Source organism: Erigeron canadensis, chromosome 9 (genome assembly GCF_010389155.1).
Source record: "Erigeron canadensis isolate Cc75 chromosome 9, C_canadensis_v1, whole genome shotgun sequence".
Classification (NCBI taxonomy): Eukaryota; Viridiplantae; Streptophyta; class Magnoliopsida; order Asterales; family Asteraceae; genus Erigeron; species Erigeron canadensis.
The window spans coordinates 20,627,043-20,647,262 of NC_057769.1; the positions used below are offsets into that span (position 1 = coordinate 20,627,043).

General features: G+C 37.7%; 1 long non-coding RNA gene across 1 annotated transcript; it reads left to right on the forward strand.

Moving 5' to 3' along the window:
• Nucleotides 1-17,686: 17,686 nt before the first annotated feature.
• Nucleotides 17,687-18,690, forward strand: LOC122580908. The gene is made up of 3 exons (XR_006320918.1): nucleotides 17,687-17,769; nucleotides 18,073-18,228; nucleotides 18,356-18,690. It is a non-coding gene; the product is annotated as an uncharacterized LOC122580908 (long non-coding RNA).
• The last annotated feature ends 1,530 nt before the right edge of the window (nucleotides 18,691-20,220 follow it).

Here is a 20,220-nt window from a genome sequence, read left to right on the forward strand (position 1 = left end):
GCTTTCTTATGTCCGTTCTTGGAACCAGTTGTTTCACCTTGTTCAAAACTCTTGTGATGATATTGTTCCTTCTTTGGAAATGCACTTGTTGATGAAGTACGAAGATTGTTGTTAGTTGGCCTCGCTTTGAAATACTTTTTCTTGAAATGCTTAGTCACAGCGGCAAGAGCTTGGTAGAATTCATCAGGAACACCATCTCTTGGAGCCAAGAAATCTTCTCCCTCCTCATCAGACGAAGAAACAATAGTCATTTGTCTTTTAAGAGCCTCAGAAACCTTTCTTTCAACAACCAATGCCAAAGGATCAGTAGATACAACTTCTGGCACTTTGTTGAATGAATATTTGTTTAGAACTTGATGCTCATTCAACTTGAAAGATTCATAAAGAGTATGAATGGTGAATTTGGTCAGATCTTGATGTTGCTTGATTTGAGTTCCAAAATCTTCCCACTCGGGACCAAGTGCTTTGATAAATTTGATGTTCAGCTCAATTTCAGTTTTCTTGACCTTGTTCTTTCTCAGCTCATTGATTACATTGCAAAATCTGTAGTACACGGACTTGAGAGATTCATTTGGTGATTTCTGAAAATTGTCAAACTCAGTTAAGACATTTGTCAGTCGGATTGTTGAGGATACATCAGCACCTTCCATTTGTCTAGCAACTTCATCCCAAATCTCCTTTGCTGTGTCATAAGAGTCAACTGAGCCATAGATCTCATCAGGAAGTGCTTGATACAAGCATGACCTAGCTCTGTTGTCAGCAGCAGTACGATCTCTTTGTTCGGCATTCAAAAGATCAGGAGTTAAAATAGCACCTGTAGTAGGATGACGATGCATAGCAAGTCCATTCATGATTGAATCCTTAAGCATGTGACCATTAGTCTGACGTTCCACATAATCCATGAACCTTTTCTTCCAAAGTCCATAGTTACCACGATAAAGAACTGGAGGTCTTGTATCAGTACCCAGAGCCAAAGCTTCACGAGTAGCCATTAGAAATTGATTTGAGAATCGAATTGATTTTTGAAAAAAAATATGAAACGATCTAAAATGAGATAGAATGAAACGATCTAAAGTTGGAAAGATAGGAAAACGATCTAAATTGATAAAGGAATTGAAACGATCTAAATTTTGATTGTAAATGAAATGATCTAAATCTTGATTGGAAATGAAACGATCTAAATCTTGATTGGAAATGAAATGATCTAAATTTGTCTTCAGGAATAAAATGATCTAAATTGAATTTTGGATGAAAAATTCTAAGTATTCTGAATGAATTTGGACAGAGTTTTGGTATGAAAAATAATGGAATGAATTGAGCAAAACCAATCACAAAGATTAGTTATCCAAGAAGTAATCAAACCAGGAATTTGTTTGAGTGAAAGATGAAACGATCTAAAAGAGATCGTTTTGGTTTTTCAAAGTCTGAAACGATCTAAAAGAGATCGTTTTAGATTTCTTCACAGAATTTCACCAAAACTTGATTATTTTCAAGAAATTGAATTGACCAAAACCAATCCAAAGGATCAGTTAGCCACAATCAACTCTTCACACCACAACCACACTTGTCAAAACGATCTAAATTGTATCGTTTTACAAGCCACAACACTGAAATGTAAGTATAAAAAAACTGAAACGATCTAAATAAGATCATTTTAGCTTCACAATGTCGTCTTTAACCTCTGAACATGAACAACTCCATTGACGATTTTTTAAACTTCAATATCTTTTAATTTTCTGGGAATTGGAACATGAAACCACTTGCAAACAGTTTGTTTTCACCTTAGCAACGATCCGATTAACACAATTCAGCTTATAACACAACAGAATCAAATCCCAAATTTTAGCTCCAAAAACTCAAAATCTGAACTTTTGATCCAGATCGAATTAGAACACAAAACTTGAGAGGATTATGTAATTAACTATGAGGAATCGAACGGTGAACAAACATTTGTGATTTTATGTGATTTGAGAGGTCATATTTTTGAATTTTCAGTGTTTTAAAAAAAACGAACAGAAACAGGATTAAAAACAGAATTAAAAGGTGATTGTTTGATGAATTGTGATTGAATTCAGTTATGGATCGAGATCAAAACGATGTTTTGCTCTGATACCACATGTAACAACACGATTTTATCACTCGAATTCACATCAACAATGGCGGTTCAGTGTGTGTGTGTGTTCTTGGTGTTTGTGTGTGTGTTGAGAGAGAATTGGGATCAAGTGTGTGTTATTCAGGTGTAATGGTGTCAAAGTTATGTCAAAGTTATGCCAAGGTTATGATTTCTAAAGAATTGAGGGTTATTTATAGTCTAAACCAACCAACTATGCTAATTATCACAATTAACCTCTCACCCTTAGAAATCATCAACACATGACTTAACAACAAGGAAGTCCATAACTTAAATTACAATATATCACTATTTTTGGATTTCTAACACAAATAATTGGAGAACCACAAGCAGGAGTAACTACCCGTACTTCAGTAAACGAGTGTCTTGTTGCACTTTCTCTTAGCAATATCGAACCCAACACAGTCTCTGAAGCTCTTCATGATCCAGAATGGGTTAAGGCAATACAAGATGAACTCGTACAATTTGAAAGACTGAAGGTATGGAGATTAATTCCAAATACAAGAAAAGCTGATCCAATCAGTACAAAGTAGATTTTCAAAAACAAAAAGGATGAGAATGGAGTGGTATCAAGGAATAAAGCTCAACTTGTTGCAAAGGGTTATTGCCAACAACCTGGTGTTGACTTCGATGAGAGTTTTGCTCCAGTTGCAAGAATGGAGGCCATTCGAATATTCCTAGCTTATGCCGCATTCCAAAACTTTACTGTGTTTCAAATGGTTATGAAGACTGCCTTTTTGAATGGTGACCTCAAAGAGGAAGTTTACGTTGATCAACCAGAAGGTTTTGTTGATCCTCAAAGGCCGAACCATGTCTACAGGTTAGATAAGGCTCTCTCGGTCTTAAGCAAGCACCCCTCGCATGGTATGATTCCTTAACTACTTTCTTACTAAGAGGTAGCTTTACCAAAGGCACAATTGACCCTACCTTGTTCAAACATTTTGCCGAAACTTTTCATCTCTTATGGTTAATCATTTTGAAATGAGCATGATTGGGGAAATGAACTACTTTTTGGGTCTTCAAATCAAACAATTACCAAATGGTATTTTTATATCACTAAGGTAAATACATACATGACATGTTGAAAAAGTTTGATATGACTTCATTTTCTTCAATTGCTACCCCAATGGCTGCTCAAACAAACATAAATGCTGATAAAAATGGAAAACCATTTGACCAAAAGAGATATCGAAGTATGATTGGTTCGTTATTATATCTAACATCATCTCGCCTAGATATAATGTTTGCAACATGTATGTGTGCTAGATATCAAGTTGCTCCAACTGATTTACATTATCAAGCTGTGAAACGAATCTTTCGTTATCTGAAGGGTTCACCCAAGAAACAGAATTGTGTGTCACTATCAACGGCTGAAGCTGAATATGTGGCTGCGGCTAGTTGTTGTGCTCAAGTTTTATGGATGAAGACACAACTAACTGATTATGGTCTGAAATATGATCATATCCCTATCTGTTGTGACTCTCAGAGTGCCATTGCTATTGCAGTCAACTCAGTAAACTATTCTCGATCAAAGCATATTGATGTTAGATATCATTTTCTCAAAGACCATATTGAGAAAGGTGACATCGAGCTCTACTTTGTGGGAACTGACTATCAACTTGCAGATTTGTTCACAAAACCATTGGATGAAAAAGAGGTTTAATTTTCTTCTCTCCAAGCTTGGTATGTTAAATCTTGAAACTTAAATCATTTTACCTTTGAAGGAATTCTTGACACATTCTAGAAAATTAAAATACAAAATTTGAAAAGATAAAATCAAATACAAAAATATAAATTTTCAAAAATAAACAAAAAGATTTTATTTATTTTAAAGTGGCTTATACATACTCTGTGTATAACCCGTTCTTCAATGCTTTATTTATTTTAGAATGTTTATACATTCTAAGATCCTGTTGTTATACATATAGATTGATATAAGACAACAAGGAATCGAACGCCTTTGTGTACTTCCAAGTAGTCTTATATGAATATGTATGTGCAATAGCAGTTAATTGCTTTCAAATAAAGTTTTTCGAACTCTCAATTGTTGATATGAGAAGCGAAGGATCGAATGCCTTTGAGTACTCCCTAGTTGTGTCATTTTGAACAATTGATTGAGTTAAAGTTTGCTTAACTGTATTATTGCCTCCATCTTGTTGATGTAAGATGTGACGGATTGAACGCCTTTTTGTACTCCCTAGAAGTCTTACTATGAACATTGTTGTTGAAGCAAAACTTTGTGCTTCTCAATTGAAAAATCTTGTTCACAATAGACTCTCAAGTTTTCCAAAAATATCACAACAAAGTTTTTACTCTTTTTGATTTCACAATAACCGATTTTTGCTCCACTTTTCTATGGAAAAACATTTTGATCTATTCTTGCATACATTAAGGAGGAGTTTGTGATTTCAAAAACTTCCAAAACTTCAAAATGTGTTTTAAACATTTTCATACACACGTTTGATGATATTCCAATGATTTTCAATCAATTGAAGTTCGGTGATTCGTTTGCACATGAGCGACTAATTCACTCCATGAATTTCATCATCGCCGATGAGTTCTAACCCATGAGTATTCACTTCTTTCATTAGATAGTGAGGGTATTTTGAGTGATGATGTTTTCGTGCAAATAGGATGGAGGGAGTAAAGTTGAAAAGTGAGAGGTTAAGGTGATATGTTGAGAGAAAAGGGTTAAAAGAAATGATACCCTTCCCTAAATTCTCAAATCGCCGGGTAAAACACGTTTCTATCGGATGTCATTTGTTGATATCTCGATATTGAAAAAGTCTTCATGGACCCAGTGAAGCGATGCACATCTTTACCTAAACCACTCAAGTGTTTCTTAACAAATACTTGTTTCAATTCTCATGGAAATTTTCACATTTCTATTGACTCTTCATTTGGAAGATGTTGATATTGAAAAAGGGCGACACTCTGCGCCAGTCCCCGACTTCATTTGATCACATTGTGTCTAGAGCTATCTTGATTGGTCATTAATTTGATCATTATCTATTTCTTTAGGACACATTCGAGTCATATCTTTGTAGTGATATCTTAATTGATATTACACGATGATCAAATGGAAATCCTACCAATGCTAACATCTTTTCCAACGTTGAAAGTAGGTCTCATAATTACATTTATGTGGTTATTGAGTTAACGAGAAGTCTAACTGTGACCTCGGTTATTTCATCAAAGTCTTTAGGGATAATAGATTGTGGTTATCGAACGCTTCGGTTGTACTAGCCATGATTTATATTCTTTGAAGCAATCTCGTGGTTGAAAAGTAGCAGACCGAACGATGTTAGAGTATTGCTTTGTGCAAATCTCAATGATACATAGGAAATCCGAAAAATGTTATACATTTCTATCGGTCATTTCATTAATCCTTTGGATGTTTGAACATGCTAACGGATCATTCTTATCCGGTTTCATTTCTCATCTCACAAACACACAACACCATGCTATAACATTTGTACCAACAACTTCAACCTTACATTTTAGTCACCTCTAGGATTCTTTGGGTTGGGCTAATGATTTGGGTTGATGTTTCGATGGTCGACATTTCCCCATGTGCACAAAATCTAGTTTTGGATCGTGTTATTTCTTTTGATATTTTATCAATCAATATTTGCATAATGACATTGGTTCCCAACTTTGTCATTATGAGGGGGAGAAAATATTATGATCGATTGGGGAAGAAATAAGAATGATTGATAAGGACAACAAGGGGAAGAGTTGTGTTTGGTTGTTTCTAATCAGTTGAGCTCAGATTTTCACTTGATCTTAGTTGATTGAAATCTTGGCTTGATAAAGAAAATCTGAATTGATTTCAAAGATAAGAATGAGACTGAAGATGAAAGGATATTCACTCAAGATGGTACAAAAGTTCAAAGATGCTCCAAAAATGTTTATACTCATGAATTAAGGGGGAGCATGATTACTTCATAAGAGACTTATCCAAACTTCATTCAAATGCTTACTCTCCAAAGTGTTCAAGTTGATGTGACAAAGATTGAAGATTCAAAAAGTTGAAAGATTGGTTAGAAGATTCAAGTCAAAGAAGTAAAGCTCCAAAAGAGTCTTCATCAACATACTTCATTCAAGATCTTCAAGTCATACAATAACACTTTATCAAGAAGCTCCAATGCACACATCAAGGGGGAGAGTACATATTCATGAAACTTCATTTCAAAAAGTTGAATTTCACTCAAGAATCAAAGAATGAAGAATCAAAGCCAAGTTCATACCTTCCGCATTTCCAAAGACAAATCTGATTCATGATTCAACAATCTTCAAAGATTCAAGACACACACACACTCGTTATTCTCTGTTCAAAAAGAACATTGAGAATCACCACATGATTTAACTTCAAGAAGTCCAAGATCAAGACTGAATCAAGTTCTCCAAAGACAAAAGAGAAAGCTTTGAAGACTTGTTTCAACACACCAATTGTCTTCACCACCGGACTCATCAGATTCATTCTTACAAGACAACATAACACGTACTTCATTCATTACAATATATCACTAAGGGGGAGAATGTTAGAAATCCAAAAATAGAGATAAATTGTAATTTAGAATAGTGGACTTACTTGTAGTTAAGTCATAGATAAATGATCACTAAGGTTGAGGGGCTAAATGTGATATTTAGCATATGTGAGTATTTAGACTATAAATAACCCCTCACACCTTAGAGATAATAACCTTGGAAAACTTTTAACACACATTAATTCCAATCAACCAATTTCCAATCACACACACTTTCTCTCTCAAAACACACACTCACACCAAGAACACACACACCTCAAATCCGCCATTGATGACGTGAATTCAGTGCAAAAATCGTGTTATGACATGTGAGGTCATAATTGAGCTCACGAGGTCGCAAACGATATATGAGGTCGCAATTGAACTGGCGAGGTCGTAATTAGCTACACAAGTCGAAATACGAGTTGGATGAGGTAAAACGAGCCCGCGAAGTCGTAAACGATGTTGGTCCGATGATTTCTTGAATTCGAAACCCTAAAAGCCAAAAACACATTTTCGACGGCTGCAAACACCAAGATATGCCTCGAACAAGATTTTCAGTCGTAAACTCGTGAAAGAATCACGACTAAACGACCCTAAATCAATGTTGTCTATCACCAACAAACTATAACCTTCCGGTATGAACCAAGAGGCTCTAATACCACTTGTAAGTCCCCTTGACGCGGATCGTTAATAGTTTGATCCCGTTATCCAGAGGTGCGGAATCCCTCTCTATAACCTGGTGATTCACAACGAAAGCCCCTAGATCACCTGCTGCCTCGTAGTTCTTCTTCGGGCTAGCAGAACGACCTTTGACCTATTAACCTACACAAATATGCTTGATAATTCGACAAATGTTAGACCCTAATCTCTGTTAGGGTTCTGGTATTTATAGGAAAACTCACGACCAGGCTTCAGCATGCCCACCTCGTATTTCTGGCCAAGCTCGACCCAAATACGAGGTCGTATTCATGCTCTAGCCTCGTATTATCGTATTTGCTATATGTTGCCTCGTAATTGACCCTGCAATTACGAGGTCGTATTTCCTCTTTAGCATATTTATTACACATTCAATACTCAAACTTAATCTAGTATTTTATGCATAATACAAAGTTCATTAATGACAATCACATGACAAAGACATATTACAATATAAGCCCAAACAATCTAGACTGCTATTGACATAGACGTGCAATTACAATTTTGTCACAAAATTGCCCCAAACACGTAGAAATCAATTTGATACAATTTGGGTAATAGTGGATAGATTGACCAAAAGTGCCTTGTTCCTTCCTATTCGTGAAGCATCCTCATCCGAAGTTTTGGCAAGAATTTATGTAAAAGAAGTGGTGGCAAGACATGGAGTTCTCATCTCCATTGTTTCGGATAGAGACTCTCGGTTCACTTCTCATTTTTGGTGAAAATTCCATGATGAAATGGGTACCAAGCTTAATTTTAGCACCACTTATCATCCTCAAACGGATGGTCAAAGTGAGAGAACCATCCAAATGCTAGAAGACATGCTACGGGCATGTATAATCGATTTTGGAGGAACTTGGGATATTCACTTGCCCTTGGTAGAGTTTTCTAATAACAATAGCTACCATTCGAGTATCCAAATGCCACCATATGAAATGTTGTATGGGAGGAAGTGTCGATCTCCTATTTTAGGAGGAGAAGTGGGCCAATGTAAAATAGGAGGCATGGAGGTGGTGTTAAAAACCATCGAGAAAATTGATGTGATTAAAGAAAGACTAAAAGCGGCTCAAGATCGACAAAAGTCATATGCGGATTAACGGAGAAGGCCAATCGAATTCAATGTTGGTGATCGTGTCTTGTTGAAAGACTCCCCATGGAAAGGTGTTTTACGATTTCAAAAACGTGGAAAGTTAAGTCCTCATTTTATTAGTCCTTTTAAAATTTTAGCCAAGGTTGGCAAAGTTTCTTGTTGTTTGGAGTTGCCCGTGAACTTTCGGGAATTCATCCTACTTTTCATGTGTCACACCTTAGAAAAAGCCTTGCCGATTAATCTACTTATGTGCCCTTGAACGAAATTGAAGTCGACAATAAGTTAAATTATGTTGAGGAGCCCAATGCCATAGTAGAAGAAGAACTTAGGAGAGTTCAAAATAAGACGGTGAGGACTTAAAAAATTTTGTGTAAACATGGAAGATTGTCCGATTTGTTAGAAATATTATTTCTAGTAGTTGATTTGTATTTCATCATACTTTATACTTGTTTTTAATTTTCATAAGCATGGAAGGGAGTCTAGTGTAAATTGTATAGAAGTATATAAAGCTCCCTCCATAGCTTAGAATTGTAACCTTTACACATTAAAGAAATTCAATCTTTCAATACACACACTTTTTCTCTCTCGGCATATTACACACACTTATACACACACAACCTCCATTAACACACACTAAAACACATACTTAAGCTCAATTATCATTTTTACATTTGATATCAGAGCAAAATCAGTCAATCTGAACGATCCAGAATCAAAATTAAAGCTAAATTTGTTCTTAATTTTGATGTTTTTGAGCTGTTCATACATATATCCATTTGCCGAGAAAATTGTGCAATCGATTACAGCATAATCAATGTGTTTTCTTTAAAATTTGTTCACCAATCGTCTAGGATTTTGATTATAATGATTCTGTATCAAAATTAGAGTTCAATTCCATCAGAAGATACGATTTCATCTAAGCTCGGCAAAAGCATAGATCAGTGGGTTTGAATTCTGGTTGATTTTCGATATTAATTTGTTTGAGGATTTGTTCGCACTTGTTTTCTGAACAATTTGGTACAAATTTGGAGCTTTAATTCTCAGAATTGAAGAAGAAAATGGAGATTTTCAGTGAGCTCGGCATTTAAGTGTTGCTTTGAACGAAGAAGACGACTGCAAATCGACTATTTTTACATTTTGTGATCTCTAGTGTTTGCAGAGGTTGTTGATTTAGATTTGTTCTCTTTGCAGAGTTCCTTGCTCGGCAATTACAAGTTTATACCTCTTTGATTTCTTGGTTAAGTATTGGAATGACTTGTTCAGTTTGCAGAGATATCATCTCGGCAAACAAGAGAAGTTGAATACATTGGTTAAGTATTGGTGATCTGTGTTAGTGCTTGTACTATTTGCCGAAGTATAAGGTCGGTACTTAGTTAAAATTGACATTGATCAAAATACTGAAAAGATACTTAGTTTGTATACCGAGATATTTGCTCGACATTCTTCACAAATCGACTTTTGTCAAGAACATCTTGTTATATTTGCCGAGGTCTGAGCTCGGCATTCTTCAGAAATCCAGTTCCAAAAATCTTGTAATTTTTCTGTAATTTCTCAAATTTTTACCATGTCTGCAAGAGAGTCTTTGGCTCTAGGTTCGGATGGAAGACCTCCTGTGTTGTTTAGAGGATCTTACCCTCTATGGAAGAAATGATTTCTGAATTGGATTGATCGACAAAAGAATGCAAAGAACATCAAAAAATCTTTGAAAGATGGCCCTGAAATTCCCAAAAACCCAGTGAATAATGAACCTCTACCAGAAGAAAGCTGGAATGCTGAACAGAAAAATCGTGTAGAGGCTGATCAAATGTCCATTGCTTATCTTTATCAAGCACTTCCAGATGATATATATTGCAATGTTTACTCGTATGAAACTGGCAAGGATATTTGGGATGAGGTTGAAAAACAAATGGAAGGTTCTGATGTTTCTAACACCATAAGGTTGTCAACTGTTTTGAACATGTATGAGACATTCAAACAGCAAAAAGGAGAACCTCTCAATGATGTCTACATCAAATTTTACAATATCATCACTGAACTGAGGAAAAATGATTTCAAAAGAACAAACATGGAGTTGAACATCAAGTTCATCAAGAATCTTAAAGAAGAGTGGCAAGTTTAAGGGACCTAGCTGAACCAACAAGCAAATTTTGGGAACTTGACGATTCACACTTTGTTTGAAAAATTGACATTGAACACTGATCAAGTTCTAAAGACTCAAAAGATGAAAGAGGAAAGTGTTCATACTGATCCACTGGCTCTAGTAGTTGAAAAGTGTAATGTATGTAATTGAGCTTTACTATGTATTTTAGTGTGTGTTAATGGAGGTTGTGTGTGTGTTAGTGTGTGTATGTGCCGAGAGAGGGAGAAAGTGAGAGAGTGGAAAGATTGGATAGCATGGAATGTGATCAAAGTTACAATTCAAAGCTATGGAGGGGGCTTTATATACTTCCTATACAATTTACACTAGTCCCCTTTCCATGCTTATGAGAATTACAAATAAGTACAAAACATTATAAACATACAAATCAAATAGTAGAAATTATATTTCTAACAATCATTCCCTTAGTAGTGATTTGTCACAAATGTATCCCAGATTCAAAAGTCTTTAAGCTCGATTCCTTGGTCTTTTCTCATGTGGATACCAGAACCAGTTTTCACCTTCAGGTATATCTTCGGGGACCACCATGTTTGCTTCATAGTTTCTAGGAGGAATATTGTGTGGTCCCAAAATATTACTAGGTTCATATTTGATCCAGCATCCTCCTCTTCTCCTCTCAATGTACTTGGATTTCTTAACATACTTCGCTTCCCTTAACATTCTAATACTCTCTTTGAAACCCAGCCTTTTATCAATCTTGCTGATTACTTTATCGAGTAGAGCTTTCTTCTGATCTGACTCTTCATCTTCGGATAAGCAAAATAGTACATTCTTACAGAATTCAAGGGTTCCATCAGAGTAAGAAGCAAGGTCGCACGTTTTAAGAAAGATCTTTTTCTTCCTGCTGTTAAGAAATACTACACCAAGTGTTGGTTTTTCGAGAACATGACCAATATTCAATCTTTCTATGTCTTATGTGTAAAGGCTTTGATCTGGATACGAGACATTAATCTTCCTCTTAACCAACTCAAACCCAATTTGAAAATCTTCTAATGATGCATGTTGAATGACGCTAGACATGTACCTCTTCACCGCATCAAAGGCAATTAGATCTTCATGATATCTTTGAATAGCATTCACGTAGTGGTTGTAGAGGAAAATCAAGTCATCAACTGGAAGCAGTTTGAAATGAGCTTCATTGAATCGATAAATCAAGCCATTCTCTCTTTTAACATGAAAACAAGGTATTGAGATATGAGTCTTCCTTATCAAGATCATTCTGACTAGCACCACTATCCTGTACTTCCTCTGATCTTCAAGAATACTTGGATTGTAGCTATCGACAAGTTTAAGGAGAGATCTATATTCTTCAACTTTTTTTGGATCCTTAAACTTGTACATAGCAGCAAATTCTGGTCTTCCCACTTTGACAGCTTTAGTGGCTCCGCAGAAGATTGGAAATGCTCCTTCTTCCAAGAATCTTGATTTGATTGCAGCTTGCTTTGGCTTAATACCAAGCGCAACCATTCTAGCTTGATCTCTGAGGAAGTACCCCCTATTCACGTAGTTCCATTGTTCTTCTGTTAGTTCTGTGGGGAAGTAGTCGGGAAGTGGTTCTTCTTCAGAAATGATGGCTTCTCTTAACACTTGTTTAAATGTAGACTTTTTGAAATCTTGAGAGACAGCATCTGGAGTTTTTCTTAGCTCATCAAACCCTTCAAAATCATTGAAAGAGTATTGCTTAGGAGTAGACACAGATGGAATTGTAGACTCTTCAGCTTCATTTCTTCCTGAAGTACTAGTGGTAAAATAATCAAGATCAGCAAATTCTTCAAACACTGGTTCTTCAGTTGATTTTTGAGTCTCCACAAATTCTGGAACATTCAACACTATGTTGTCTTTAATAGCTTTTGTGTCAGCCTCTCCTTCAGCAAATTCTATTATAGCCTCATCAATTACATCTTCATCAACAAACACATTATCTTCCTCCTCTCCTTATTTCTTCTCTTTGTTCAGCATTTTCAATTTCCTGCACATTCAAACCCAATCCTTTCCACATTTCATCTGATCTAGCCCTACACTCGGCTAATCTATCAATCTCAGCTTGATCATCCTCACCCACATCAACATTTCCAACTTCAACTCTTTCCCCCATCTCCAAATCTACATTCGTTTCTTCAACTCTTGCCGTATCTGCATTGGCTTGACCATCTCCTTGGTTCTGCCCCTCGGGGTGATCATCGGAATTAGGATCATCCCGTCTGGAAGAAACCAAGTCCGGTCGGCAAGACTCAAGAGCAATTAACCTGAGCTCGAAGGCAGCAAGTTTGGCATCATATTCAGCCTTCTGAGATAGTACTTGCTCTTTCAAGGCTTCAACTTGACTTGCATGCTCCATTTCTCTTTTTCTCAACTCCAGAGCATTCAACACCCCCTATCAATCATAGTTATGTTTTCACCATCATCCCTCAAGATATGTAGTAAATGTTTGCATATATTTTCTTTGTCTTGTTGATTTAAGGTTGATGAAGTTTGATGGGGTGTTGTTGTTTGAAGTGGTGTTGGTGTTTGTGCAAATGGTGGAACCAACCCGGAGGCTGTTGGCACACTGGTGGTGTGACCTAGACCAGCCAAAGCTGTTTCAGGATTTCCTGCAGATCCTTGGGATAAACCCTCACCAGCAGTTGGAGATTTAATGGCTTCACAACCAGAATCAAGGTATGTCCTAGACTGTGATAAGTCACTGTCCGGGACTTGTTGTTGAGTAACACCTCTAACAACACCAGGGTCAGTGAGAATGCCCATTTATACAGTCTCAGTTTGATCCCGAGAAACAGCAGTGTCACCTTGGCGTTCATACTGTCTCCCAGTCTCAGTGTGAGAACTGTTGCCTGCGGCTACAGCTGGCATAATGTTAGCTAAGGCAGGACTTCCAAGCTGTCCTAGAGGGTCACACACAGTGGGTCCCTCTCCGCTTGTTCCGGCATCAGTACAAAACTGAGCTTGCTGGTTTGTGTCCCAAGGAGAACTAAACTCTAGTGCACGAAATGAAGGCGAGAGGTGGGGATGGTCCTCTCTTATTTCAACACTCTCATCCTCCAAATGAGGAGAGTGTGGTGAACGTGGTTGTTCCCTGTGCATATCTGAGACTAACTCCTGTTATGAGGAGTCAGAATGGCTGGGAGATGTTTGTGCATGCAAGAGTGGGGAGCTCTCGACTTCTACCCTAGGGTTGTCATCCCGGCTAGACTCATTGGTTTCATCTATTAGAGGGAAAACGTTTTCTTTACGCCCTTATCCTAGTCCGGACCTCTCAACCTCTCTTGTGTTTTCAACTCCTCCTTCATTCCTTCCTTATACCTCCGGCACAACCTCATCTCAAGTGCCCAGATCCTCAGAAATAACATCATATATCACACTTGCAATAGTTTCTGTGATATGATCATCATCATAGTCTGTCGAGGTACCAAAAGATTGATCAACATTAAGTGTACCCGACTCATCTCTCTGCAAGCTTGAAGATGAAGCAGAGTGTCTCTTCTTGTGCTTCTTCTTTGTAAGTTTCAACAAACCAGACTTAGATTTGATCCTTCAAGCTTGCATTTTCAATCTTCTCCCAGGGATGGGAGCGGGAATGGTTGATGTGGTTTCAAGAATTGTAGATAATTGTGGTAGAGAAAGAATTGGTTGAATCAGAGAAGAAATAGAAGGAAGTGGTGTAGAAGTTGTTGTTGGAATAGATGGCGGTGATTGTGATGGTGGTGGTGTTGTTTGAGAAGAAGAGAGGGTTGGTGTGATAGGAGTTTCAATTGATACTCGTTTAACTTTCTTCCTCGGTTGCTCAACAGTCCCCTCACCTCTATCCCCTCTTTTTCATTTAGATAACCTAGGACCCTCACTTGGTGACCTATGCACAGTTGGGGTAGGAGTCTGTCGGCTTTCAGACCCAAGAACTGTGTCTAACCACTCTCTATATGTCCTAAGATGGGGACTGTTAGCCGGTACAAGATTAAGCAAAAATGGTGGAATAGGAAAAGGTTTTGCAAGCTCACTTCCTGTGCCCCTTAGATTGGATTTATACATTCAATGACACATTTGAACGAGTCATCTAACTTGGGGATTACATCAGTAGAATCAAAAACATCTTCAATGATGTATGGGATATACTTTCTTTCTTGCCCATCTTTGCCTTTTACTACTTGAGCCATTTTCTCCCAGATTATCATTGCATAATCTCATAAGTACACAGTGGAATTATCGTAGAACATAACTACATGAAAATAAAGGATTCGGTGAATCCAAGCCAACATTTAAGGTACAAGATACAAAGTAAACAAGAAGTCATGAATGAGAAATAAAACGGGTCATTACAACTAATCTCATAAGTACTAAACATGAACCCTAAGTGGACAACGGACCACGGATCCATGGGAGTCCAAATCCAAGCTCTAGCAGGAACAACAAGTAGCCATCAATACTCTAACTTAACACGAATACCTGAAAAGTGCACTAAACAAGGTCAACACTAGGTTGGTGAGTTCGTAGTGATGGATCACATGAAGTCATCGCCAATAATCACAATACATATAAGGAAGATCAAGCATACCAGTAGCCTTCACGTGCCACACTAAAAACACATCAAGATTTCACAATATAAACAAGCGTGTAATGGAAAACATATATAATGCCAATGCCAAATAGGAATCGTATGCATGTCAATGTCATAATGCATATGATATGCATGCCAATGTCGTGATGCGTATGATATGTATGGCCATCTATGCAACGATACCCACATGTCATCATGACCAATGTGGCATCTCAAAAATGCTTCGGCGTATATACGTCTATATACCCGATCAAGACCGGTGCATACGTCTATACCCCCGGATAAATATTTGTCTCAACAGACAATCATCTCATCAAATGCATGCTTACGTACCCCGGGGAGCGAACGGCCCCGCACACGATTCCCCGCATGGGTGCGAACGTTCTCGCTCACGTTTCCCATTAGCGTGGGGCTACGTACATCTCAACAATAACCAACCAATGCAATCCCAAATGCATTTCCCCGAACAGCCCCCAAGCCTTAGTTTACCACAAAGACCAACAAACAAGCCAATATCCAAATCAAAGCTTAAGTGTGTTGCCTCTATCACAATTCCATCAATAATCATCCATCAATCCAACCATCTAACCGAACTATACATACATACACTTAAGAGGGCTTGCTTTCAAAGAGTCCTTGATGCTTGTATACGGGTCACCCGCAGCCTTCCCACCACATCTCAAACCTTTTGAAAGCAAAGACGACTTCCATGTATGTACATCTATCCTAAATAACCACAATATTCCAAACATATGCATAATCCATCAAACAATCCATCAATCAATCCACAATTCAATCAACATTCGATCACACAATATTTAATCATAACGAATGAAAATAAATTAAATAAAATCATCAACCATCAATAAATCAATCAAACAATTAAACACGTAAGGGTGCACTTTCCAGCCCGAATCTCAAGCAAGTAGGGAACTACGGAACTCACCTTGGCTTCTAAGCTACAATAAAGAGTTAACAAAGAGTTATAAACGCTCAAAAACCGCTACGAGTCCGCAGCCTAGCAATAAATATCATATTATCATCAAAGTCAACTTCTATAATCCTAAACAAGTTGGTTTGGTACGATTAAGGTCGAGTCACAACTCTTAGACGTCTAACCGCTTTCCCGCGTAAGTACAAGACACATTCAACTCGACATTTTTAAAAATGGAGAAAGATTCATGAAAAATGAATGTTACTACAAGAAAGTAGACTCTTATACGGCTCCAACGATAGGTCATATGACTCAATTGGACTTACGGATCAAAAGTTATAAGCGTTTGAAGTTAACGAAGAATCGCTGGTTCAGCAACTTTTCACTGCGCCGCAGTGGGGTCTGGCACCTCCCACTGCGGCGCAGTGAGCCTAATCTGCAATAGAAACTTGGCCAAAAACAATCCAAAACATCCCAAAACCTCATTTTTGACCCAAGATCGACCCAAGGACCTTTCCAACTCGTTTTTAAGCATAATTACACATATATAAACATAAACCAACATAAACCATCTCATAATCTTCTCCCAAAACATCAAATCTTTGCTCAAATCCATTTTAACCCATTTCAAACCCTAATTGGACCCTGATTCGATTTGAGCCGATTCGTGACCCGAATTTACTTGTAATCAACTAGAAACATGTTTATAAGTATAAATTGATGATTAAAAGATGAGTTTCACTTACCAAATCTTGCTGCAAGTGTTAAACCCGATTTTTGACCCAAATGGAAGAGTTTTCTTCCACCTTGTGACCGAAATTTGAGATATGTTACTAAGAAGATGATGAGGATGAAGATTCAAGCACTAATCTAACCCAAACAACAATTAATGATGAAGAAATCTAGTGAGAGAGTGAGATTGATTGTGTGTGTTCTTGAAGAAGATAGAGAGAGAAAGAGAAGAGTGAATAAAGGGTGGTGGAGGATGGAGGTGGGGATAAAGGGGATAGGGTTGGATCATGGGTCTTGGGTTATGGGTTGACCCGCTTCACACATCTAGCTCAATTAAATCGTTGCCTTTTTTGTCGTCTAAAATCATACCGTCCAACGAATGGTCAAGTGACCTATTAAGCATTTGCCCATTATTTGATCTCAAAGGAGCTAAATCATTCTTTATTCGTGTTTACTAAGCATTTTACATAAAAGTCAAAGTGTCAAAATTCGCGAATGTTACATTATTCCCCCTTCAAAAGAAAAAATCCTACTTACCAAGTAGATGCGGTTATTAGACTCTCACACAGTCCTTTCACTATCTAGTGAACTCGTTTAGTGTTTAGTATACTGTCAAATCCTCGAACTTGTGTATCGCTCGTTCTTAAATTTCTTGGTCTCACTAACTAAAGTGCTGCCAGTTCTTCAACTAGGTTGGGTTACAGTCATCCTTCTTTTTCATCGACATATGAAGGGTAGGGTCCACCAAACACCTACGCCCTTTCTGGGAGGGCATCAATTACTTTCTGGAAAGGCATCAAGCATGTATTTAACACATTATACATGGTGTGTCAGAGAATAGCAACATTCATTCTCTTAAAGTCTCTCAAAGATCCCAACATTCATTCTATCTGTTATTGCTGCAGCTGTTATTTACAGAGTAAACCCAAATCATAATGTAAAAGAAGGTAGTGTATGATCCTTAATTGTGGTATTTATAGGCTGATAATCAAGCATTTCAGGCATAAATGTTGCATTTTCGGATATATTAGGATTTACATATAAATATTTATATTTGAATACATCAATTAAATACAATTAATATACTTCTGTCAGAAAATTTGTATTTTCTTATAAGTAATTAGTTTGTTTTATGACCATTTTGTGTTGGTTACATTCTGTTACATTTGCAGTTTTTTTTAACTCTCTTAGGTGCTGAAAATAGGCTGTTTTGGTGCTGAAAAAATGATGAATTGTTGTTTTTGGTGCAGAAAGATGCAGTTTTGCTGCTGTTTTTCTTGCTGAAACAGTGGATGTTGCTGCTGGTTTTGCTGCATAAACATGAAGAATTGCTGGTATTTTAGCTATGTTGTTTTGGTGATGAAACGGGCAGCATTGCTGCTGTTTTTGGCTCTGTTACGTCTAAGGTATTTCTCATGCTTTTATATTCTAAATAGTTTATTATATGTGCCCCCCTATGAGTTTGAAATTGCCTCTTTAATGCGTTGGGAGTTCACTGAACAATTGAATTTTGTGCGCATACATTCTTTCAAGATCAGTTGGTTATTCAACAGATGCGTTTGCTCTTGCTGTTCTGGAGGGCAGCACACAAGCAAGCGGTATGGTTTCCAGAAGAGTTACACATTGCTCTTGATGTTATTCTAGTAAGAAGTAGTCCATTGTGTCCTCTTTGAATGTATAAAAATGTTGAGGTATAATTCTGGTCTTAAGCAAATGTATTATAATACTTTTTTTGTTATTTTGGGAATAGCTGGCTAGTAACTCGTCCCAAAATGTCGAACTACTGCTTCAAGGATGACTCGGGTAGTCTTATTGTATACTCAGCTGTCAAACTAACTTGTGAATTACTATCGATATGTAACTTTTGTCGTTGCTTAATTTGTGACTTATCGTGAATTAGTACTTGAATTAACCTCATTGTTTTGATATATATATATATATATATATAGGAGAGAGATCAAATAAGAAAGTGTCTTAATGAGAGAAGGGAGAGAAGGTCTTATTAACCAATCAGAACGCGACATGTGGATTTTAAAAAAAAGAATGCGGTGGCATTTTTGTAAATAAATCAAACTTTTGTCAGTCTGGTTTTGGGTCAGCTTAGGTCTGGGTCAGCTTGAGTTATGATCAGCTTGGTCTGTCAGCTTGGTTGGTCAGCTTGGTTGGGTCAGATTGGTCATCCTGGGTTATAGGTCAGCTTGGTCAGTCTGGAATCTGGGTCAGCTTGGGATCTACATTTGTGTAGATTATGTGTAGTTTTGTGTCAAGCTGACCCAACCCACGCTAACCAAGCTGACCCAACCTGACCCAAACCCCAAGCTAACCCAACCCAACCCCAAGCTGACCAAACCTGACCCAAAACTTATAATCTACATTTGTGTAGATTAATCTACATTTGTGTAGATTGTGTCAAGCTGACCCAACCCAAGTTAACCAAGCTCACCCAACCTAACCCAACCTGACCCAGACCCCAAGCTGACCCAACCCAAACCCAAGCTGACCCAACTTGACCCCAAGCTGACCCAAAACCCATAATCTACATCTGTGTAGATTGTGTTAAGCTGACCCAACCCAAGCTGACCCAACCTGACCCAGACCCCAAGCTGACCCAACCCAACCCTAAGCTGACCCAACCTGACCCCAAGCTGACCCAACCCCAAGCTAACCCAACCAAACCCAACCTGACCCCAACCTGACCCAATCAGACCGTGACCCAAATCTGACCAAACTGATCATGCTGACCAACTAAGTTGATCAGAACCCAAGCTGAACCAGACCAAGTTGACCACCCAAGCTGACCCAGAACCCATACTGACCTACCAAGCTGATCATAACCCAAGCTGACCCTGACCCAAGCTGACCCAAAACCAGCCTGACAAAAGTTTGATTTATTTACAAAAATGCCACCGCGCATTTTTTTTCATTTTCACACATGTCGCGTTCTAATTGGCCTATAGGACCTTCTCTCCCTTCTCTCCTTAAGATACCTTCTTTCAGGATCTCTACCCTATATATATATATATATATGAAATGCGCTATTTTGATATTTGTGTTTTTAATTTTGTATTATTAGGTTTTTAATTCTCATTTAATAGAAAATTAGGAACTGAAAATTTTTATATGACACGCAAAAACGCACGTCATAAACCGAGGGTCATAAGTGCGCATCATAGACGGATGACGCCCAAATGCGGGTCATGAAAATTTATGACTGGTCCTTCCTTGACGCGCTTTTGCGCGTCATCTGACCCCTTTATGACGCACATTGCGGGTCATAAATAGCTGTTTTTCTAGTAGTGTTTGAAGTCCTAGCTGTCCCCTTGGTTCCATAGCATTCTATTGTTTGATTTCATCGTTATACGGTTGATTTGAAGAGGTTTTGATCCATAGTTTGCATC